Source organism: Canis lupus, chromosome 26, assembly GCF_048164855.1.
Source record: "Canis lupus baileyi chromosome 26, mCanLup2.hap1, whole genome shotgun sequence".
In the NCBI taxonomy this organism is placed as follows: Eukaryota; Metazoa; Chordata; class Mammalia; order Carnivora; family Canidae; genus Canis; species Canis lupus.
The window spans coordinates 34043546-34068202 of NC_132863.1; the positions used below are offsets into that span (position 1 = coordinate 34043546).

At 40.1% G+C, this 24657-nt stretch overlaps 1 protein-coding gene across 12 annotated transcripts in view; it reads left to right on the forward strand.

The window, feature by feature from the left end:
- The first annotated feature begins 548 nt into the window (after positions 1–548).
- Positions 549–24657, forward strand: part of PKIG (cAMP-dependent protein kinase inhibitor gamma) — a 93689-nt gene continuing 69580 nt past the window's right edge. For 3 of the 12 annotated variants that reach the window (XM_072801155.1, XM_072801153.1, XM_072801156.1), the window contains exon 1: positions 881–985. The gene's annotated coding sequence lies outside the window, so the exon portion shown is untranslated. Of the gene's footprint in view, positions 640–864; positions 986–1013; positions 1428–10714; positions 10876–24657 lie in introns of those variants that run through there. The other 9 variants (XM_072801161.1, XM_072801165.1, XM_072801166.1 and 6 more) reach the window with 9 other exon arrangements.

Sequence of the window (24657 nt, forward strand, 5' to 3'; positions counted from 1 at the left end):
GGGAAGATAGAACAGAGAGAGAAGCCCCATGTGGGGCTCTATCCCAGGCGCCAGGGATCATGACCTGAGCCACCCAGGCGGTCCCACACTTATATTTTAAAAAGGACGTTTTGGCTGCAGGGTGGAGAATAGACTGGGGCAGGGTTGGGTAAGGTGGGAAGTAGGAGTAGAAGCACAGAGGGGACTCCTTAGCAGACCACTGGTGTAAGCACAGCTTGCAGATAGGTCTTGATCCAAACTGTATCCACATCTACTTCTGTCTGTCTTAATTCTTGCTATAAGTAATTCATTTTATGGGAGCAATGGATATCCTTTGTGCTCGCGTTCCAGTATATCTGCTGCAGGATTATTTCAAGAAATATAATTGCCGGTCAGAAGCTAAAGTAGACTTGCCATATTGAAATGAAATCTGATGATTTAATTGTCACGTTGAGCCCAAAGAAACAAGTTTATTCATTCTTTGCCACACAGCCCCTTCTGAGATTAAAGGGAAACGCATCTGCCACTCCTCCCACATCAGTTTTCTCGACTTTAAATATTCCCAGTCTAGCAAGCTTCTGCCTATGGCCCGGTTCCCTCCTGGAACCGTCCCTGTATCTGATGACAGAGAGAGAAACTGAGGCAAAGACCGGCTCGGAGGTACAAGTCCCCACCCCTCCCCCGCCTTACTGTCTCCTTTTTCCTCACCGTTCCTTTCCTTTCCCCTCCTCCCGGGGCCCAGTTCCAGGCGGCCAAACCCCACCCTGGTCCCCGGGGGCCCAGGACCGCCACTCGCACTCCTTTTCCCTCCCCTGGCCGCTCGGGGGCCGCGGAAGAGGACGCGAACCTGCCCGGTCCCTTCCGAGCCGCCGTAGCTCCCGCCGCGGGTGTTCGGCAGCTCCGGTCGCCAAGGCAACGCGCTCCGCTGCGCGCTGCGGGCGCCGAGCAGCCCGGCGGAGGCGCTGCGGGCCGGCGGCCCGGGCTCGGCGAGGCGGCGGGGCGGCAGGTGAGCAGGGCCGGGCGGCAGTCGCGACCCAGACGCGCCCGCACCGGCGTCGGCTCGTCGGGCAGGCCGGGGGCTGGGGCGCGGGGGACCCCCGGGAAGGAGGCTGGGGTCAGACCTTTATCCCCCGCCGCCGCGCCGGGGCGGCGCCCCCTCCTGCCCTTTAGCCCTGCTTGGCTTTGGCTTGGAGTGCGCTCTCGACTGTTTTCTGTATTGGGAGCCCATTGCGTGACCTGACCTCAAAGTTTCTTTTCTTTTCTTTTTTTTAAAGCCCCTTTAGTTTGGGGTTCGGGGAATAACTCAAAACTGAACAAAATGTATGTCTGTGTGACTCTCCTGGGGCCAGAGAGGATTGACTTCATTGTGCATCAGTTTTCCCATCTGCTAAATGGGCATAATAATAGTCTCATAAGGCACACGAAATTCATATTTAAAACTCTCGCAGGTAAGTCCTCAACATCTTGGAGCTTTTTATCATTACTACTACCACTACAAGGAAGTCCATCATTGAGCCTGTATTGTGTGTCATGGCCTGGGCAGATCGCCAGGGGTAAAGTGAATGAGACATCTTGTCCTCAGGGAACTCTGCGGTTCTAAGGTATAAATAAGAATTCAAAAAAAAAAAAAAAAAAAGATTTCCTTGCAATTTGAGCTATGGTTTTGGACATACAAGGGACTGTGAATGCACAGAGAAGGCAGTTAACCTAGATTTCAGGAAATGAGGCTAGAGAGGGTGGTCAAAGGGAGATTCTAAAAGAAGATGATTTCCAAAATGAGACATGAAGGCTGTCTGTGAAGGCCAGATGAGGCTGGTGAAGTGCAGTGTGTTCCAGGCAGGCAGAAAGAGCTGCTTGTGCAAAGCTCAGAGGATAAGACTGCAGGCTTATGGGGCCTCTGCAAGGATTTCGTAGGCAGGGTAGAGACGGGATTCCAGGAAGCCAAAGTGTTCTGGCCAATGTTTGAAAGATAAGCAGGTGTCCCTTCTGAAAGACTTTCTTGTATCTCCTTGTAAGTTTTGAAGAGTTTGGATTTTAGCTTGGGGCCATTGAGGAGCCCCCAAGCTTAAAATCAAAGGATTTTAAGCAGGCAGGCAGTGTGTGTTGCATGTGTTTGATCAGAGGTACGGTTTCAGAAAGATCAGGGTTTTTTTTTGTCTCTTGGTCTTCATTACTTCAATCTGGTTTTCATTATGCAGCCATTCATTTATGGTGATTCAAAAAAATATTTATTAAAAGATTTATTTATTTACTGAGTGCTGTGTGCCAAGGATTGTTGGGGGGGGGGGGCAGTAAGGACTCAGATCCCTGCCCTCATGGCATATATTCCAGACATGTTCCAGGGTATATTTGTGGGGTACAGATATAAATCCAGTACCATTGGAACTTAATATTGGAAGAGAATCATCGAGAGAGATTGAAAAAAAAAGAAAAAGAAAAAAGGGAGACCTAGGCCACTGTGTTGCACACTCTTGGATGAAGAGTTCACTTAGTCTATACTAAGAAGAAATGGCCAGAGAAGTAGGAGGAAAACTAGGAGGATGTAGTAATGAAAGCCAAAGGAAGATTTTAATTTTGGATTTTAATTTTGCTGGATGCTGCTTAGGTTTCAAGTAAAAGAAGTTAAACATTAAAATGTGTCCTTCGGATAAATAAATATGGAGGTCACTGGAGACCTAATTGAGCAGATTTGGTGAAATGGTGGGGGCGGAATCTAGAATATCGGCAGCTTCCAAAGGTTCAATGTAATATATCAGTGGGATGAGGAGAGAGTGGGATGTGAGAAAGTAAAGACAAAGTGTAGGCAGCTCACAGGAGTTTGGCTGTGAAGGGAGAGAGAGAGAAGGCTGGAGAGTGACTGGGGAATAAGGTGAAGTCTTAAGCATGAGAGAGATGTGAGCAGATTTAAATGCTGATGGCAAAGAGCCAGTAGTGAGGGGAGAGACTGAGAAAATACGCATGAAAGGGGGGAATCGATGGCACTACTTTCCTGAGAAGGGAAGAGTGGATGACATCCACAGCACAGATCCTTTAGAAGGAGTCGATGGCTTCTCCGGAAGCAAGGCAGTCGCCAACAAGGAGTGCATCCCATGTAATGCAACAACAACTGCAAAATAAATAAATAAAAGCGTGGAGAGAAAGTTGTATTTTCACTATTGTGAGATACTAGACATTTATTGAACTAATATATGTGTTAAGCACTTTTCAGGCACTAGTCTCAATTAGCAATGTGATCTTGACAACAGTCCTGTGAGATAGCCTCTAGTATGATTCCTAGTCTATGGATGAGAAAATTGAGGGGTAAAATGCTTACTCCAGATCATACAGGATTTGAACCCAAGTCTGCCTGAACCCAGAGCTTTTACTTTTAATCACAATGATATGAGGATCTGCTGAGAAGATTCAAGAGAATTAATTTAAAAATAATTAGATATAATAAGGTTAAGTAAACAAGCTGGTAGGACATAGACAAAAAGCAAGAGCTTTATACAAGCAGTAATAGAAGACGTATTGTAGATGACATGAAAATAACAACATGAAAAATAAATATCTGAGAACAAACTTTCAAATAAATGTGCCCAGGCTAGCCACATAGAACAAGAGTGGCTGGAGGGGAGGGTGCTGGGTACTGATGGGTCTTTGGATAAGGAGGAAATATTTTTCCTTTTGTAAACTTGGGGTATTGATACCAGAAACCGGTCACATAAAACAAAATGAATGTCTATAATAAGACATAATGAGAAAATACGCAAGATGTTGACTGTGATGTTTATATTATACAAAAAGCTGAAGACTGGTTAAATTATGGTGCAATCATATGATATATACTGTAAGCCATTAAAAAAGAATGAGGTGGGAGCTATATATATGAGAAAGATGTTTGCATCATATGGTTCAGTGTGAAAAGCTCATTACAGTACAGTGTGTTCCTATTTTTGTTTTTTTAAGTATATACATATATACCTATAGGGAATAATGTCTAGAAAGATTAGTTCTTTTTAAAAATTTTGAATTGTGGCAAAATACCCATACCATAAAATTTGCCACTTAAACATTTTTAAGTGTATAGTTCAGTACTTTTAAGGATGTTCACATTGTTGTGCAACAGATCTCTAGAATTCTTTCTTCTTGTAAAACTGAAACTCTATTTCCATTGAACCTTTTCCTCATTTCCCCCCTCCCCAACCCCTGACAACCACCCTTCAACTTTCTATTTCTGTGAATTTGACTACCTTTATATAAATGGAATCATATAATATTAAATATTAGTCTTTGTACAACTGACTTAATTCAGTTAGCATAATGTCATCAAAGTTCATCCGTGTTGTATCCTGTGTCAGATTTCCTTCCTTTTTAAGGCTGAATAATATTTTATTGTAGGTACATATGCATTTTGTATATACACTGTACGTATAAACATTTTGTGTATCCGTTCCACAGATGGGCACTTGGGTTGCTTCCACCTTTTGGCTGTTGTCAGTAATGGGGCTATGAACAGGAGTGTACTAGAAAGATAAGTTCTGTGTGTCTGTGACAGGAGATCATGGGGAGACTTGTATTCCTTTCCTTATTGCCGCCTTTTTCTTTTTTTATGAGCATGGATTGCTTTTATAATCAGAAAAAGCAATAAGGATATGTCCTGTTTGGGGAGATGGGGGGAGTAAAGGTTAAAAAAAAAAAAAAAAGGCCTGATCTTGGGCAGTGGCAGCAGATTTGGGAGACATTTCAGGAGAATTAACAGGACTTGACCACTAAAAGGTAAGATAAGGGAGAGGAGAGTGGAAGACTGGCTATGCCAGTGGTGAGGAGGGACATTAGTCCTGGCTGGGCTTAGACAAGGGGAAAAGAGAGGATGCAAGGCTGGAGAGCCACCTGAGTCTTTGTCCGGGAATTTGGACTTTTTCCTGAAAGCAGAGGGAAGCCATTGAAAGGAAGGAAAATGACTTACCCAGAAATTGCGTTATAGAAAGATCACCCTGATTCCCTCCAACTCATTCTGCAAACTGAAGCCAGCCAGTGCCAAGTTTCCCTTTGTGTTACTTAGGCTTGGACCTCTGCTAATTTCCTTTTATTTGAGATGAAGCATTCGTGTTGAAAGATATATATCCACTCTCCTAAAAGCTCCTGGAATATTTATTCAAAGTCCTGTTTAGATGACATTGATTTCTAATTGTGTTCAGTTTTATCTCAATAACACAGTCTCAAAAAAAAAATAACACAGTCTCCTGTAAATTTACTTTCTACCTTTAGCAGAGGAAGTATGAATAATTGGTAAAGTAAACAAGAAGTATAATTAACTCAAGTTAGAGGACTTCAATTTATTGCTAATAAATTTTGACACTCTCCTTTTGGAAGAAAAGGGCCAGTGTACAGTAAACATTGTGATATTAAGGAGATATGTACTAACAAATTTTTGTTTTGTAATAACAAAACAAAAATTCTGGAAAATTCTAATAGACTTGGCTCTTTACCTATTTCTACTCTGACAAAACTAATCTCTGCTTCTAGAGCATCACAGAGAGAGGGAACTATTATGCTAACATATGTAAGAATTTTGCAGCTTATAAGGGCTGGATTTTCAAAAGATGTGAATCCATGATCTCATTTCATTCCTCCTCACAGTTGTGTGAGGCAGGGATTATCATTCCCATTTTCAGATGAGAAAATTAGAGATCAGAGGATTCAGGAGACCTCCAAAGTCCTACATCTACTAAACTCTGGAGTTTCAATCTGGGTTTTTTTTTTTATATATATTATAGTTTCTTAATATGGAAATTTTTAAATATATTCAAAAGTATATAGTTAATACCAGTATACCCATACCCCAGCTTCAGTAGTTATCAGCATATGGTCAATTTTATTCTATCTGTAACCTTCACTCCCTCCCCACCTTGGATCGTTTTTTGCACCTTGTATTATTTTAAAGCAAATCTGAGCCAGTTTATCATTTTGTCCGTAAATGCTTCAATATTCAGCTAAGAGAGGACTCCCCCTCCCCCGCTCCTTTTCCCCTATCTTCGTAAACCATTATCACACCTGAAAAACGAATAGTTGTAACTCCTAAAAAATACTAATACTTACTTGGCATTCAGATTTTCTCAAGTATTTCATAAAAGTCTTTTTACAATTGGTTTGTTTAAATTGGGATCCACCTATTAAATCTGGTTGATAGTCTCTTAAGTTTTTTAATTTCTCCTCTCCTTTTTTTTCCTATTTCCCTTTTATTCGTTGAAAAAGGAGGTCATTTGTCCTGTACAACTTCTCTTTCACATTCTGAATTTGGCTGATTGCCACCTCTTTTTTAATGTGTCCCTCCCTTCCCTTTATTTTTGTGGCTGTTATACTTTATAGGTGGTGCTATGCACCTCATCAGCAGACAGTAAAGTCTAGTTTTCTCACTGGATGTGATTTTATGATTGATCATGGGGTTCAGGTGTTGTTAGCATGGTCCATTTGTTATGTTTCTCATCAGTCTTTTGCAGAATGGTTTTAGCGGCTATCCGTGGTCATCATCCAGATCTATTATTTCTTTGGGGGTCAGAAAATGAATCTAGGTTTTCTGATGCCAAGTCATATACTCTGTTAAATCCCACTGTCTCCTTAATAAGGGAATGTTTTGCACACTGACCTATATTCTCTGCTCTGATAGGTGGAGAAAAATCACTCAATTAATAATTCAGCTTAATATATATATATGTGTGTGTGTGTATATGTGTATATATATATGTGTGTGTATATGTGTATATATATATGTGTGTGTGTGTGTATTTAAATAGAGCCCATGTGCTATGTGTGTGTATATATTTAAATAGAGCCCATGTGCTGTGTCCAGTACTCATGGCTCACAACATTGCTTTCCTGGGTTGGTCTTATGTATTGGCAAAACCACTGATTGCTTACATCAGTGGTTTTCAAACTGCATGTTGTTCCACATGAATATGTTAAAGAATTATTTGGGGGATTTCTTTTCTTTTTTTTTTTCTTTTTTTCTTTTTTCTTTATTTATGATAGTCACAGAGAGAGAGAGAGAGAGAGAGAGAGAGAGGCAAAGACATAGGCAGAGGGAGAAGCAGGCTCCATGCACCGGAAGCCCGACGTGGGATTCGATCCCTGGTCTCCAGGATCGTGCCCTGGGCCAAAGGCAGGCGCCAAACCGCTGTGCCACCCAGGGATTCCGGGGGGATTTCTTTTTTAATGAAAAACCAGAGCAGAAAGAACAGGAAAAAAAAAATCAGAGTGCATCTCATATAGTAAAAATAAGCTTTGGTTTGTAAAGTTTTTGTTTCAGCTCTTTTTAGGTATCTCTGAGGCATGATGTAGAATGTATTTCTTATTAAGGTCTTGGTCAAACCAAATTGTTCCAGTGTTCAGATGACTATCCTGAGTTATAGCAAGTTTCTCAGTCAAGGGTTGAGTTATGTTCAAATGTGTTACTTGTGAAATAGTACAGTATGTTGATCAATTTTAGAATTTCCTTTAAAGGCTTTTTTGGGTGACTGCCAGTTAGCCAAAGTTACATTACCCCAGTGACCCAATCCTCTAGTATTGAGGTTGAAGAAATGTGAATTCTTCAGAGATTATTTTTTTCTTAAGATTTAATTTTTTTTTTTTATTTGAGAGAGAGCACAAGCAGGGTGGAGAGGGAGAAGCAGACTCCCCGTTGGGCAGGGAGCTGGATGCAGGCCTGGATTCCAGGACTCTCTGATCATGACAGTAAACCAAAGGCAGATGTTTAACTGATTGAACCACCCAGGTGCCCCTACAGTTAACATTTTAAAGCTGTGGAGATAGAGATGGAGTGAGTAAGTAGCTCAGAATTAGCCAGTAAGTGGAGGAGCAAAATTTCAAGGGTTTATCAAATCCTGGAAATATTCTGAATAAATGCGTAATGCTGAGTAAGTTCCTTAATAATAGTACCTACTGCATGGGATTGTTATAAGGTTTGAATATGTAGTTAAAGCAATGAGCATAGTACATAGTAAAAGCACTTAGCACAGCTTTCCACAAGAACCACTCAGTAAATATGAGCTATTATTATTTCTTTTTTAAAATAATGAACCCAGGATGCCTGGGTGGCTCAGCGGTTGAGCATCTGCCTTCAGCCGTAGTCCTGGGATCGAGTCCTGCATCCGGCTCCCTGCATGGAGCCTGCTTCTCCCTCTATCTCTGCCTCTCTCTGTGTCTCTCATGAATGAATAAATAAAATATTAAAAAAAATAACCCATTTTCCTTTATGTCTCTCTTTTTTTTAAAAAAGATTTTATTTATTCATTCATGAGAGACAGAGAGAGAGAGAGAGAGAGAGAGAGAGACTGGCAGAGACATAGGCAGAGGGAGAAGCAGGCTCCATGCAGGGAACCTCATGTGGGACTCTATCCTGGGTCTCCAGGATCATGCCCTGGGCTGAAGGCGACGCTAAACTGCTGAGCCACCCAGGCTGCCCTATGTCTCTTTTTAACCTTTCCTTATTCCAGAAATGATTAAAGCTGTATAACAAGGATTCTTTTTTATTATTGTTTAGATATAATTGATGTATATTGTATTAGTTTTAGGTAGGCAACATAATGATTTGGCTAATATTATGAAATGATTACCACAATAAATTTAGTTAACATCCATCAACACAGTTACAAATTTTTGTTTTTCTTGTGATGAGAATTTTTAAGATTTACTCTCTTAGCAACTTTCAGATCTACAATACAGTATTGCTAACTATAGTCCTCATGCTGTACATTACATTTCTAGGATTTATCTTATAACTGGAAATTTGTGCTTTGACTACCTTTACCTGTTTTGCCATCCCTACCCCGTATGTCTGGCAACCACCAATTTGTTCTCTGTATCTATAGTTGTTTGTTGTTGTTTTTTTTTTTTTTTAAGAAGGAAAGTGTTCTCCATATATAAGTGAGAATACATGGTTTTGTTCTATGGCTTATTTCGCTTAGCATTATGCCCTCAGGGTCCATCCGTGTCGTTGCCAATGATAGGAATTCTTTCTATTTTATGGTTGAATAATAGTGCATTGTGTATATATACCATATTTTCTTTATTCTTAGGTCAGTGAACACTTAGGTTGCTTCCATGTCTTGGATATTATAAATAATATTGCAGTGAACATGGAAGTGCAGATATCTTTTCAAAATAGAGATTTCATTTCCTTCAGATCAATACTTAGAATTCCTGGATCATATGGTAGTTCTATTTTTAAGTTTTTGAGAAACCTTTATAGTGTTTCCATAGTGGATGTACCGATTTACATTCCCACCAACTGCATAAAGCATTTTTTCTTCTCCATATTTTTGCCAAGATTTGTTATCTGTTGTCTTTTTGAGAAAAGGCATTCTAACAAGTATAAGATGATACCTCATTGTGGTTTTGATTTACATTTCCCTGATGATTAATGATATTGAGCACCTTTTTATGTATGTGTGGGCCATCTATGTCTTCTTTGAAAAAACATGTATTCAGATCCTCTGCCCATTTTTTAATTGTATTGAGTTTTTTTTCTATTTAGTTGTGTGAGTTACTTGTATATTTTGCATATTAAACCTTTATCAGATAGGAAATTTGCAAATATTTTCTCCTGTAGGTTGCCTTTTAGTTGTGTTGATGGTTTTCTTTGCTGTGTAGAAACTTTTTAGTTTGATATAGTCCTACATGTTTATTTTTGTGTTTGTTCCCTTTGCTTTTGGCGTCACATCCAAAAAAATCATCATCAAAGACCAATGTCAAGGCGCTCACCTGCTATGTGTTAGGAGTTGTATGGTTTTAGGTCTTACGTTCAAATCTTTAATCCATTTTAAGTTGATTCTTGTGTGTAGTGTAAGTGGCCCAGTTTTATTATTTTATATGTGGCTGCCCAATTTTCCCAAAACCATTTATTAAAGAAACCATCCTTTCCATTGGCTCCTGGCTCAGCAGGGAGTCTGCTACACCCTCTCCTTGTGCTCTCTCGCTCTCTCTCTCTTTCATGTGAATAAATAAAATCTTTTAAAAATATATAACTCCTAAGTTTTCTTTTTTTTTCTTAATTTTTTTTTTTACTTAATTTTTTTTTAAATTTATTTATGATAGTCACACAGAGAGAGAGAGAAGCAGAGACACAGGCAGAGGGAGAAGCAGCTCCATGCACTGGGAGCCCAACGTGGGACTCGATCCCGGGTCTCCAGGATCGTGCCCTGGGCCAAAGGAAGGCGCCAAACCGCAGCACCACCCAGGGATCCCAACTCCTAAGTTTTCATAAGCCATTTAATATGATAACATTAGTTGCACATGAGGTGGATTTGGGTGGTTTTTTTTTTTGTTTTTTTTTTTTAAGATTTGTTTTAGAGAAAGAGAGTGCACATGAGGTTGGGGAGCAGAGGGAGGAGGAGAGAGAATCTTAAGCAGACCCTGTGCTGAGTGGGGATTCCCACACAGGGCTCAGTCTCACAACCCTGAGATCATCACCTGAGCCAAAATCAAGAGCTGGATGCTTAATCAATTGTGTTACCCAGGTGCCCATTGGCTGAGTCTTTTTTTTTTTTTATTTTTTTTTTATTTTTATTGGAATGCCTGGGTGGCTCAGCAGTTAAACTGCCTGTGGTTTAGGATGTGATCCTAGAGTCCCAGGATCAAGTCCCGCATCGGGCTCCCTGCATGGAGCCTGTTTCTCCCTCTGCCTATGTCTCAGCCTCTCTCTCTGTCTCTCATGAATAAATTTTAAAAAAGATTTTATTTTTATTTACTAGAGAGAGAGTGGAGAACATGAGAAGGGGAGGAGCAGAGGGAAGACTAGCAGGCTCCACTGAGTGTGGAGCCTGATGCAGGGCCCTATCCCTCAACCCTGAGATCTCAACCTGAGCCAAAATCAATAATTGGATGCTTAACCAACTGAACCACTCAGGTGTCCCTAAGGTGAGATGGGGTTTGTTTGTTTGTTTTGAGAGATTGTCTGTGGCCAGTGTAGTTTTGAGACTAGACTGTGTTTGTATTTAAATATTTATACCACAACTTAGCAATTTTACTGCTTTCTGATTGTATTTTACTGCCTAGTAAAATAAATACTATATGTATAATTTTAAATCCATTTATCTGAAACACAATACCTGTTCCTTGTTTAAAACTTGAGGTATTAGGTCTTTTCAACTTAGGTTCTTTTGTAATGGATAATCTATTAAAGCCAAAGGTACCATGATTGAAAGTCACTGAAACTTAATTAAAATAATATTTCCAGGGAGAGCCCAATAAAATGGCGTAAGTTTCCTGTAGGCTTAGAGTCACTGTTCTCTTCTAGCCAACGTTTGGGAAATGCTTGACCTCATAGGAATGCAGAGTTATATATGGGAAGAAAAAGAACTTGGGTTTCAGGCAGATCAGAGTAACCTTGGGCAAAGTCTTTGAGTCTTGATCTCTTATCAGTGAAACAGCTCATAAGATCTTTTGAGAGTTAACCATTATATAAAACCTGGCCACTAGAAAGAGCTTAGTAAATATGAGTTATGTTATCTTCTGTTCTTCTATTCCCATTTCCACAAACCTGCCTACTGTGTGCTTCTGCTTACCACCGAAAGGAAATTTGAAAAAAGGAAAAGTTGGTGGCCCCATCCTACTTTCAACATTAAACATGTGCAATTTTATTGTTTTTTTTGTGTGTATGAGGTTTAACATTCAGTGGTTCTTAATGATCTCTGCTTGTTTACATGTGGCCCATATGGCCACATTTTCGAACCAAAAATTGGCTTGAGTATAGTATACTCAGGATCAAGAGAACAGAATATATATATATTTTTTAAGATTAAGTAATCTTTACACCCAACATGGGGCTCAAACTCACAACCCTAACATCAAGAGTGGCATGCTCTACCAACTGATCCAGTCAGGCACCCCTAGAGAACAGCATATTTTAAAATGGTGTAGTCTCAGGGAAATCCTAGATGTGTATTTACTGTATCCTTAAGGAAACAGTACAAAGTCATGGTGAGGCATTGGAATCCATTGGACATGACTTCAGATCTTGGCCTGGGCACTTTTCTACTATCGTGCATGAGTTACTTAGCCTTTCTTTCTAAGGCTAAGCTTCTTTCTAAGCTCCAGCATTTCTTTGTAAAATGAATATAATGAGAGTTCCTTGTCTCATGAGGATTGCATGAGATAAACGTCTCAGCACAAGGCCTGGCAAGTAGTACTTGACATGTAAATGTTAAATGTCATTATTATGAGGTCTTTGAAACAGGTACACTTATTCAGTAACCTTTTTTGCAAAAGCCTGTAGAAGAACAAAAATTTCTAAAGTAACTCAATATTTGGGAACTTACTATATAATAGCAGGCTTTATCAGGCCTGCTATGGAAAAGGCATAGAAATATTTTGAAGACCTAGTGCCCAACTTGGCATGCCCCTGGGGAAGACCTGATTTTCTCACAGTATTTGAATAACTCTAAGCACCTATTCCATTGCCTCTAAGATGTTCTTGGGAATGTGGATATTTTTTGGCTCATATAACTTGTATTTGTTCCAGGTAGGACAGATTTCAACATTAACTTAATCCACTGCTGAGCTTCTTTCCCTGAGATTGTCTTGGTTGTGCCCTCCCCAGGTTGTTGGCTTCATCCTCAGGCCAGCAGCAAAATAGCTCTGGCAGTGCTGGGTCCCAGGTCCGCATATGGCACCCAGCAAAGGAATTGAAAGATTCTCTCCTCCTCTGTTCTCCTAAGTGAGAATTTTTCTCAGAAGTTCTCAGAATACTAATCCTAGAGTCTCAGTGGCCTGAATTGGGTCATTTGCCCATTCTTGAACCAGGTCCTGTCAGCATTGTCATGCAATGCCTTTGGCATAGGCTTTGTTCTTGAATAGGTTATGAGGAGGATGAAATTATCTTTAGGCCAATCAGGAATAGAATTGTGTTTCTATTAAGGTGTTTTTCTGTGAGCATGAGGAATGGCCTCTAAATAGATTGGGTAGCTATGAATTATCATTGGCTGCTGACCACAGTGCTTTAAAGAAGACAAATTATTCTTCTTTCAAAAAACATTAAGTCTGTTAGGCAGTCTGTTGCTCGCATGGTGGTTCTACAGTGACCTCAGGCCATCTACATCATTCTCTCTTCCAGCTTCACCATCTTTATCACATGGCTGTCACTTTCAGTGGTCACCTGTGGTCACCAGTGGGCTTCTGGCTCTAACCAGACAGTCCGTCCTCAAGGCAGGAAGAAGCAGGAAAGGAGAAGGCAAAAGACATGTTTTAAAGTACTGGAAGTCCCAGCGAACACATTCAGTTACATCTTGTCCTTTCTTATGGGTGAGGGATGCTGGTAAATGTAGTTTCTCAGCTGACACATTGCTATTCCCAACAATCCAGGGATTGTGTTGCTATGGAAGGAGGAAGGGCTGTAGGCCTGGCAATGTGCAATGCCCACCACAGAAGGCAGACGGCAACCTCCACTATACCCTTCATTTGGAGGAAACCACAGTTTTTTGTTTAAAGATTTTTATTTATTTATTCATGAGACACACAGAGACATAGGCATAGGGAGAAGTAGATTTCCCACAGGGAGCCCGATGTGGGACTTGATCTCAGGACTCTGAGATCACGACCTGAGCCAAAGGCAGATGCTCAACTGCTGAGCAAACCAGGTGTCCCAAAACCACAGTTTTGTATGTGTTTACTGTCCATGATTTTTTTTTTTTAAGATTTTATTTATTCATGAGAGATACGGAAAGAGAGAGGCAGAGACACAGGCAGAGGGAGAAGTAGGCTCTCTCCAGGGAGCCTGACGTCGACCCGATACCGGGACTCCAGGACCACGCTGTGGGCTGAAGGCAGGTGCTAAACCGCTGAGCCACCCAGGGATCTCCTGTCCATGATTTTTTAATCAAATAATGAGATCAGGGCAACCCTGGTGGCGCAGCGGTTTAGTGCCGCCTGCAGCCTAGGGCGTGATCCTGGAGACCCTGGATCGAGTCCCACGTCGGGCTCCCTGCATGGAGCCTGCTTCTCCCTCTGCCTGCGTCTCTGCCTCTCTCTCACTCTCTCTGTGTCTCTATGAATAAATAAATAAAAAATCTTTAAAAAATAATGAGATCATATTCTACATGTGTTATAATTCATATTTTCCCTTTGATGGCATCTTGAGTATTTTTTCACATCAGTTAATACACAGTAGAAGCTTCTTTATCTCCACTTAACAGATGCTAGATTAATAGACCCTCTTCATTTTCATTGTAAAATTTAGTGTTTAATTCCCACAGCCCTCTAAATGTTCTTGGCCAATAAATAACTCTGTAGTATGCTGTCCACTATGATAGCCACTAGGCACATGTGGCTGTTTAAATTTTAGTTAATTTAAATTAAATTAAAAATTCAGTTTCTCTATTTCAAGAGTTACATGTGACTAATAATTACTGTGTTGAACAGCCCAGATATATATAGAACATTTCCATCATTTCAGAAACTTCCGTTGGACAGCCCTGTCCACAGCACCAGCACCCTGCAGTTCTCGCCTGTTTGGGTTTAGGGAGTTTAAGTGTAGTGATTAGAATCACCAGCTTAGAACCAGACCACCTGTGTTTGAATTCTCATTCTGCCATTTACCAGTTTTGTGACTGCAGTAAGTTCCTTAGCTTCACTGTGCCTCAGTTTCCTTATTTGTAAAATGTTGGTTACTAAGACTCACTAGACCCCTCACTAGACTGTGAGGGGTAAAGGATTCAGTGTATGTAGAGTGCTTAGAATAGTGCTTGGCACATAGTAAACAATTATACATATTTGATATGATGATGGTGGTGGTGGTGGTGGCGATGACCATCAAGGTTAGCTGGGTTTGTTCCCAAATCTGTTCATGCCAGTTTGACTTACTCTTATAATTTCAAAATAAGTGTTATGTTGGCTAATGAGATTTGGGTACATAAAGGGAAAAAAGGACATTGTTCTTGTGAAAAATAAGCTTAATATGTCTGAAAGACTTGATAAAGGACAAAAAGAAAGTTCTTGTCAAATTAGAGGTGGAAGAGACCTCTGAAGAGACTGAGAAAAAGAGTTCATCAAAAGATAGGATTTTACCCTGAATAGCCAGGGGAATATTGAAAAAGAAAACCAGAGCTGGGGCATCACAATGTCAGATTTCAGGTTGTACTACAAAGCTGTGATCATCAAGACAGTGTGGTACTGGCACAAAAACAGACACACAGATCAATGAAACAGAACAGAGAATCCAGAAGTGGGCCCTCAACTCTATGGTCAACTAATATTCGACAAAGCAGGAAAGACTATCCAGCAGGAAAAATGACAGTCTCAATAAATGGTGCTGGGAAAGTTGGACAGCCACGTGCAGAAGAATGAAACTAGACCATTCTCTTACACCATACACCAAGATAAACTCAAAATGGATGAAAGATCTAAATGTGAGACAAGAATCCATCAAAACCCTAGAGGAGAACACAGGCAACACCCGTTCTGCACTTGGCCACAGCAACTTCTTGCAAGATATATCTATGAAGGCAAGGGAAACAAAAGCAAAAGTGAATTATTGGGACTTAATCAAGATAAAAAGCTTCTGCGTAGCAAAAACAGTCAACAAAACTAAAAGACAACCTACAGAATGGGAGAAGATATTTGCAAATGATGTATCAGATAAAGGGTTAGTATCCAAGATTATAAAGAACTTATTAAACTCAACAGCAAAGAAACAATCCAATCATGAAATGGGCAAAAGACATGAAGAGAAATCTCACAGAGGAAGACATAGACATGGCCAACATGCATATGAGAAAATGCTCCATATCGCATGCCATCAGGGAAATACAAATCAAAACCACAATGAGATACCACCTCACACCAGTGAGAATGGGGAAAATTAACAAGGCAGGAAACAACTAATGTTGGAGAGGATGCGGAGAAAAGGGAACCCTCTTACACTGTTGGTGGGAATGTGAACTGGTGCAGCCACTCTGGAAAACTATGTGGAGGTTCCTCAAAGAGTTAAAAATAGACCTGCCCTACGACCCAGCAATTGTACTGCTGGGGATTTACCGCAAAGATACAGATGCAATGAAATGCCGGGACACCTGCACCCCGATGTTTCTAGCAGCAATGTCCACAATAGCCAAACTGTGGAAGGAGCCTCAGTGTCCATCGAAAGATGAGTGGATAAAGAAGATGTGGTTTATGTATACAATGGAATATGTATACAATGGGATATTACTCAGCCATTAGAAACGACAAATACCCACCCTTTGCTTAAATGTGGATGGAACTGGAGGGTATTATGCTGAGTGAAGTAAGTCAATCGGAGAAGGACAAACATTATATGGTCTCATTCATTTGGGGAATATAAAAAATAGTGAAAAAGTGAAAGTGAAAAAATAGTGAAAGGAGAGAAAATGAGTGGGAAATATCAGAGAGGGTGACAAAACATGAGAGACTCCTAACTCTGGGAAATGAACAAGGGGTAGTGGAAGGGGAGGTGGGTGGGTTGGGGTGATAGTGGCAGGCACTGAGTGGGGCACTTGACGGGATGAGCACTGGGTGTTAACGCTATATGTTGGCAAATTGAACTCCAATAAAAAATATACAAAAAAAAAAAAAAGATAGGATTTTGCCTTCAGACTATTTCATGTGGGTGTGGTTCATGTAGGAACTTTTTTTTTTTTTAATTTTATTTATTCATGAGAGAAACAGAGAAGCAAGAGACATAGGCAGAGGGAGCAGCAGACTCCCTGCAGGGAGCCTGATGCAGAACTTGATCCCAGGACCCCGGGATCACTCGCTTAGCCAAAGGCAGACGTTAAACCACTGAGCCACCCAGGTGTCCCTTATATAGGAACTTTAATTACTAGAATTTATTTCAAAGAAAAAGCCTTAAAAAAAAAAGTTTTGGTCTCTTATCAAGTATTAGGCAGATGAACATATATTTTTATTGATTCTTCTCTTTAACTGACTACTTCTGGTTTTGTTTTGTTTCGTTTTGGTTTTTTTTTTTTAATGATTTTTACCATGATTAGTCCTGATCCCATCGGGCAGAGAGTGGCTGTTTTATTTTTTAAATTGTTTTTTAGGGATTACTCTGCAACAATTGAAATGAAACTGAACCCTATTGTTGGACATTTTACGTGCTTCCTTGGTTTTTAGTGTTGGTGCTCTGGTGAGCTTCTTTACAGATAAATCTTCTCCAATCAGCATGTTTTGATCTCAGGATTTCAGAGGAATCCTGCCCTTTTCACTGAGAGGCCTGAGTCTTAATCTAGGAACGATTAGAATACCATAAAAGAGGGCATGTGGGCATTCCAGCCCTAATTTTGCTTTTGGATTTAGCTCCATTTGTCCTTTTGGGCCACTTGCTGATTTTAGATAATGTTTAGTGTTTGATACACCAAGAAGTTTGGACTGCCCCAGAAAGTTCAGTGTAATGGAATACATCCTGATGTGGCTTCTTTTTCCAATTCACATAGTACTTTGTTTGAACTTTGCTTTTTATAGCTTTTCTCATAAATAGTCTTCCTCTGTAATTATTTTTGCATTTGTGTTGTATTTGCTACTAAACTCTTGTAGGGGACAAGAGTACTTTGTTGGACCTTTATATATCCTAACATAGTCGGCCTCACTTTGTGTTCAAGGAAAGAATGGATGAATCAATGTCAGTTTCTTGTATTATGATATAGTCATCTACCATAACACTGCCTTTGCATTCCTTGTTGTTGGAGGCTAGTCTCCTAGGCTCTTTAATAGGTCAGATTCCACATTAGAGCAAAACATGTTAAATGTAAGGTAATTTTAAGATGTAAACAAAGGTGGAATAGCAGAAAAAGAAACTGCCATTACCCATCGTCCATCTAGCTTCAATAGTTATCAACATTTTAGAATCAGTTTTGATTTGGACATGAGGACCCTGGTGTGCCCATTTTGATTTTGTGGGGAAAGACGCAGGCCAAGTATGATGGGCAGAGTGGAAAAAAGGAGGTGATGGCCTAGGAAAACCTGCCTACCTCCCTCCTAGGATTGTTGTGAGGGTTATGTGAGTTGACAAATGAACAGTGCAAAGAACAGGGCGTAGCACAAGATGAATGCAACTCAGTGCTGCCATTGCCACACCAGTACTGTCACCGCTGCATAACTTGAGGGAGCAGAGTTTGTTGGCTGAGGCACTTATTAACTTGGTGACTGTGGACATCAGCCTTTCCAAGCTGTGGTTTCTTCATGTGAAAAATGAGAATGATAGTAACATCTTATATACCACATAAGACAGTGCAATGAGACATGTAAATGTGTTGTGGATTGATTAACATTAATCACAATTTTCTAGAGTGATGTTCTGTACTAGAGGTACCATGCTTCCGGAATTTGGGGGGAGTCAAGCCTATTACTTGTATGAACTCTTGTTCTGAGACTGTATGATATTAACAGGCCCCAGAGTCATTTGTCAGCCTAGCAGATAAATACTATAGCACAGAAAGCTTCATTTCCATTTGCAGAATAGTTGTTTCTAAAGCATGGAAATAATTTTACTTTATATAACTTGTCCATATATGCAGTGGAAATGAAATACTTATCAACCAAGTGGATAAAGGGATAAAAATAGTTTTCCTAAGGAACAGTTTGCTGGGAATTAGTGTTGGAAAAATATTGTGGCAGAATCGGTTTCATCATCTTTGAAATATAAACAGTATTTTCATTTGTCTTTATTTTTCTTATAACACTTTGCTCAATCCCTAATTAAAAATAGCTTTCCCGAATTCCTCCAGGATTCCTCTTTTAAAAAAATCAGTTTTCTTTTCTTTTCAACGAAGTCTAAGTTTGAAACACTTTGCTTTCTCCTTAGTACTGCAAAGAATTCTGTTTATGCAGAACATTCATCAAAATCACATGCATATCTGTCTGAGATAAGAATTAGTAAGATACTGTGGGAAGAGAAGTGCAATATCCCTGGTGGTTATAATAAATTTCTGCAATGTTTGTTTGGATGGGACAATCAGCTGTCTTGTCTCCTGGGCATGAGAGTTATATAAATCCCAGTCCAAAGGTCAGTGTCCTGGACTTACATTCTCAGGAAGATTTTTCTTTTTTCAAACTACTACTTGCCATAGGTTTGACTTTTTAAAAGTTTGGTTTTTGTTGTTTTAGTTAGTAAAATTTGACCTTGTTACCATTTGTGATTTATAGCATCTTGTACTTTTATAAACTTCTTCATTCAAACAAACTCAACTCCCATTCTGTACTCCCAAATAACAACATAAATAAATACAAAATGCAGTTTTGTCTCAAAAAGAGCAATATCCTAATTGCCAGTATTTGACCCCAGTGACATATGACCTCTCTTAGCTTTATTTCCCACAGACTGTTCTATTTAAATGTTTTATTACACGGCTTCTTTTCTTGGTGCTTTTCCCTGGGTTTCTAGTATATTTTGTTGATATTTCTTTTGAAAGGATATAACTTGGGGCACCTGGGTGGCTCAGTGGTTGAGCATCTGCCTTTGGCTCAGGTCATGATTCCAGGGTCCTGGGATCCAGTCCCACTGCGGGCTCACTGCAGGGAGCCTGCTTCTCCCTCTGTCTATGTCTCTGCCTCTTTCTGTGTCTCTCATTAATAAATAAATAAAATCTTTAAAAAAATATGAAAGTCCTTAAAAAAAAAAAAGATCTACCTCACATCATCTCTAGTAGTCATCTAGCCAATGTTATACTAGAAGATATGCTTCTTCTAATTTTTAAATTTTTTTTAGGATTTCATTTATTTATTTGAGAGAGAGAGCACAAGCAGCACGGGGGGTGGGGTAGGGACAGAGGGAGAGGGAGCAACAGGCTACACACTGAGCAGGGAGCCCAATATCCTAGGACCCTGTGATCATGACCTGAGGGGAGGGCGGACACTTAACTGACTGAGCCACCCAGGCTTCCCAGTGCATCTTCTAATTTAAATCTAATTTTGGTTCTAGAGATGTTGACCGGGGAAAACGTTGGATTTTTATAATTATGGGAATGCTTCCTTCTCTGTAATATGTGTTTACATCTCCTTGAGTGAAAAGGAAGTTAGAAAGGGGCTGAATATACTCCTTGATCTAACTTGTTAATCATTGAAAAATGAAATTTGGAACTAGTTTTAACTTCTGAAGGGTTTGGAAGATTTCTATCCAGTTTATGAGGTGTACCTTCTTTTTTTTTATGTACTAGAACTATGGGATCAATTTTTTCTTTCATTTCAACATATATTTAGCATCTACTATTGTGTTGAGTGGTGTTTTTTTTTTTTAAGATTTTATTTATTTATTCATGAGAGACACAGAGAGAGAGAGGCAGAGACACAGGCAGAGGGAGAAGCAGGCTCCATGCAGGGAGCCTGACGTGGAACTTGATCCCGGGACTTCAGGATCATGCCCTGGGCTGGCGGTGGTGCTAAACCGCTGAGCCACCTGGGCTGCCCTGTGTTGAGTGTTTTACATATACTAGTTCATTTAATTCTCAGAGAATCCCTGGGTAGGTAGATAGGATTTAAATACCCAGTTGCTTAAGCAGAATATCTTCCTTGATCCCTTTTACTGTCCTGTCCATACCCAGTCCATTTGGCTACATTGCCATAAGAGCAAAACCCTCTGCTCCCTCTGCAACCTGTGAGCATTGGCTGACTCTTCACATGTTTCCCTGATTCCCTTTTACTTTTTTTTAATTTAAATTCAATTAATACATAGTGTATTATTAGTTTTGGAGGTAGAGTTGAGTGATTCATCAGTCTTCTATAACACCCAGTGCTCATCACATCACATGTCCTCCTTAGTGTTCATCACCCAGTTGCCCCATCCCCCACCTCTCTCCCCTCCAGCGGCCCTCAGTTTGTTTCCTATGATTAAGAGTCTCTTATGGTTTGTCTCCCTCTCTGATTTCGTCTTGTTTTCTTTTTCCCTCCCTTCCCCTATGATCCTGTTGTATTTCTTAAATTCCACATGAATAAGATCATATGAGAATTATCTTTCTCTGACTGACTTATTTCTCTGAGCATAATACCCTTCAGTTCCATCTACCTGCTTGCAAATGGCAAGGTCTCATCTTTTGGTTGGCTGAGTAGTATTCCATTTTATATATATATATATATATATATATATATATATATTTATATATATATATATATTACATCTTCTTTATCCATTGATCTGTCCATCTGTCGATGGACATCTCAGTTCCTTCCATAGTTTGGCTATTGTGGACATTGGTGCTATAAACATTGGGGTGCAAGTGCCCCCTCGGATCACTACATTTGTATCTTTGGGGTAAAGACCTAGTAGTGCAATTGTTGGGCTCTATTTTCTACTTTTTGAGGAACCTCCATACTGTTTTCCAGAGTGGCTGCACCAGCTTGCATTCCCACCAACAGTGTAAGGGGGTGCACCTTTCTCTACATCCTAGCCAACATCTCGTGTTTCCTGACCATTCTGTCTGGTGTAAGATGGTATCTCATTGAGGTTTTGATTTGTATTTCCCTGATGCCAAGTGATGTTGAACATTTTTTTTTTTCATGTGTCTGTTGGCTGTATGTCGTCTTTGAAGAAATGTCTTTTCATGTCTTCTGCCCATTTCCTGATTGGATTATTTGTTCTTTGGGTGTTGAGTTTGATAAGTTCTTTATAGATTTTGGATCCTAGTCCTTTATCTGATAAGACATTTGCAAGTATCTTCTCCCATTCTGTCAGTTGTCTTTTGGTTTTGTCAGCTGTTTCCTTTGCTGTGCAAAAGCTTTATATCTTGATGCAGTCCCAAGAATTCATTTTTGCCTTTGTTTCCCTTGTCTTTGGAGACATGTCTAGCAAAAAGTTGCTGCAGCTGATGTCAGAGAGGTTGCTGCCTGTGTTCTCCTCTAGGACTTTGATGGATTCCTGTCTCACATTTAGGTCTTTCATCCATTTTGAGTCTATTTTTGTGTATGGTGTGAGGAAATGGTCCAGTTTCATTCTTCTGCATGTGGCTGTCCAATTTTCCCAACACCATGTGTTGAAGAGACTGTCTTTTTTTTCCATTGGATATTCTTTCCTGGTTTGTCGAAGATTAGTTGAGCATAGAGTTGAGGGTCCATTTCTGGGTTCTCTATTCTGTTTCGTTGACCTATGTGTCTTTATATCCTTCGACTTTACTAAATTCCTTTATGAGTTCTAGCAATTTGGGGTGGGGTCTTTGGGTTTTCCACCTAGAGTATCATGTCATGTGTGAAGAATGAGAGTTTTACTTCTTTGCTAATTCAGATACCATTTATTTTTTGTTGTTGTTGTCTGATTGCTGAGTCCAAGACTTACCTGATTCCCTTTTTGACTACTATAAAATTTATGGTTGTACACCTAAAACTAGTCCAATGTTATATATCAATTGTATCTCAATAAAACTGCAGGGGAGAGTGAGTATAGAGAGAAATGAGGGTCAATGTTAAATGCCCATGATCCAAGGCTTTAGGTATAGAACTCCATGGTTGTATTGTCTAGTAGGATAGCCATTAGCCATATGTGACTATTTTTTTAAAAAGATTTTATTTATTTATTCATGAGAGCCACAGAGAGAGAGAGGCAGAGACACAGGCAGAGAGAGAAGCAACCTCCATGCAGGGAGCCCGATGCAGGATTCGACCCTGGGACTCCAGGATCATGCCTTGGGTTGAAGGCAGGCACTCAACTGCTGAGCCACCCAAGCGTCCCTACCACATGTGACTATTGAACACCTGAGATGTGGCTAGACTAAATTGAGATATGTTGCATATAAAATGGATTTCAAAAACTTAGCACAAAGATAAAAAATATTAATAATTTGAGATTGATTACATGTTGAAATGATAATGTTTTAAAAATACTGGGTTAAATAAAACAATAAAATTTTAAGAAACTATTTTATACATATATTACATATTATATATATACATCTCCATATGGCAACCAGAGTGATTTTTTTAAAAAACTTTTGAGCTAACTGCAGATTCATATGCAGTTGTAAGAAATAACTTAGATCCCATGTGCTCTTTACCTGTTCCCTTAGTTATTACTTAGCTCACCTGTCACCTCTTCAAGGCTTCTTTGACCACTCTGATACAGCCTGCTCTCCCCACTTTCATTCACCTGCCCTATTACTCTTAATTTTTTTCATAGAATTTGATAATGTCTGAAATTATTTACTTAGTTGCCTTCTGTCCAGTAGAAGGTGAGCTAAAGAGAATGGAAATCTTATCTGTTCTGTTCATTGCTTTATTACCAGTGCCTAGAAAAGGACATGTACATAGTAGGTGCTTGATAACTATTTCCCGAATGACTGAACTTTAGGGAGGCAGAAACTAAGTTTCAAAGTGATTGAGTAACTTAACTATGATCACACAGCTAATAAATAGTGGAACCATGACTTGAAGCTACAGGCACAAAGACCCTAAAGGAGGGTTGGATTTGTCCTGTTCAAAGAACAGGTGGGACCATGATGCTGGAGGATAGGCAATGAGAGGGAGAGTACAGATTACAGTAGAGAAATAGTCCACGTGTAGGTCACCTCAGGCTTTGTAGACTTCTATGAGTAGAGTAGATCTCATTCTGAGTACAATGGGAGGCACTGGAAGGTTCTAACAAGGCAACAGTATGAAGAACATGGTCCAGCTTAGCTCATGGGAGTTCTGGGACCAAAGTCCTGGTCTAGAATGAAGCTTTCCTATTCCTTACTTTGCCCCCGTGTACATACATTTCTCTTGGAGACCACTTCAGGAAAAGGACTATATCACCCAGTAATCACATTGGTCTTCCCAATAGAGAGTTCACGTAGAATGATGGATTTGCTGGGAGGGAAAGGACGACACGGCTCATGATGGCCTTTGGTGTGTTCAGGGAGGAGGCACCAGGTGACACCCAATCAGTTCGTCAGTGTACTCTGTCGTCTGTAGGTGTGGCATATGCAGCTTGGAATGCTTTGGGATCACCCTTGGTGTGATATCTTATGTTAGCACAGAAGGTATTGTTAACTGAAGTATTCTGTTTGGGGCAAACCCTTTGGATCCAGTTTTTATCTGAGACAGCATTAAAAACAAGGGCAGTTCTTCAGAACAAATGCAGCAGCTGAGATGGAAGAAAAATTTCCTCATGCATTTGTGGTGAGGGACTATGAGAAGTCCAAGAAAATAGGGTAGCAAAGAAAGATGTAGCCCTTGTTCAAAGAACTTAAAATCTGTTTGGAGAGACACCTGCAAATTGAAAGGTTGTTGACACTTCAAAGCAGTCTTCTACTACTTGCCTGGGAGGACTCAGAGGAGGTCAGCCAAATATGGCTGAGCCTAGTAAGGCTCACAGAGGAGCTGGTACTTGGCCAGCATCCTGAAGGGTGAGTAAGAATTTAGGAGGGACAAAGGAGGATAGGTGTTCAGGTGGGGTGTGAGAGAACAAGGTCAGGAGGCATCTGAGAAAAGAAGAGCACTAGAGTAGCCTAAGGAGGATCCATCTGGTGGGAACAGGTTCAAAAGAGAGGGAAAGGATCTAATTGGAAGGAAGTAGTATGACAATGACTTTTGGTCAAGAATTTCCAGCCTTTTTCTGTTTGAGCAAATAATTCAGAATGGAGAGATGGGCAGATGCATGGGTAGGTGACTATTCACTGAGGTATGATGAGAATAGCTGTCACTTCAGTAGCATCTACTCTGTGCCAGGCTCTGTTCTAAGCAGCTTCCATTTATTAACCTGTTTTATCCTTAAAACAGCTCTGGGAA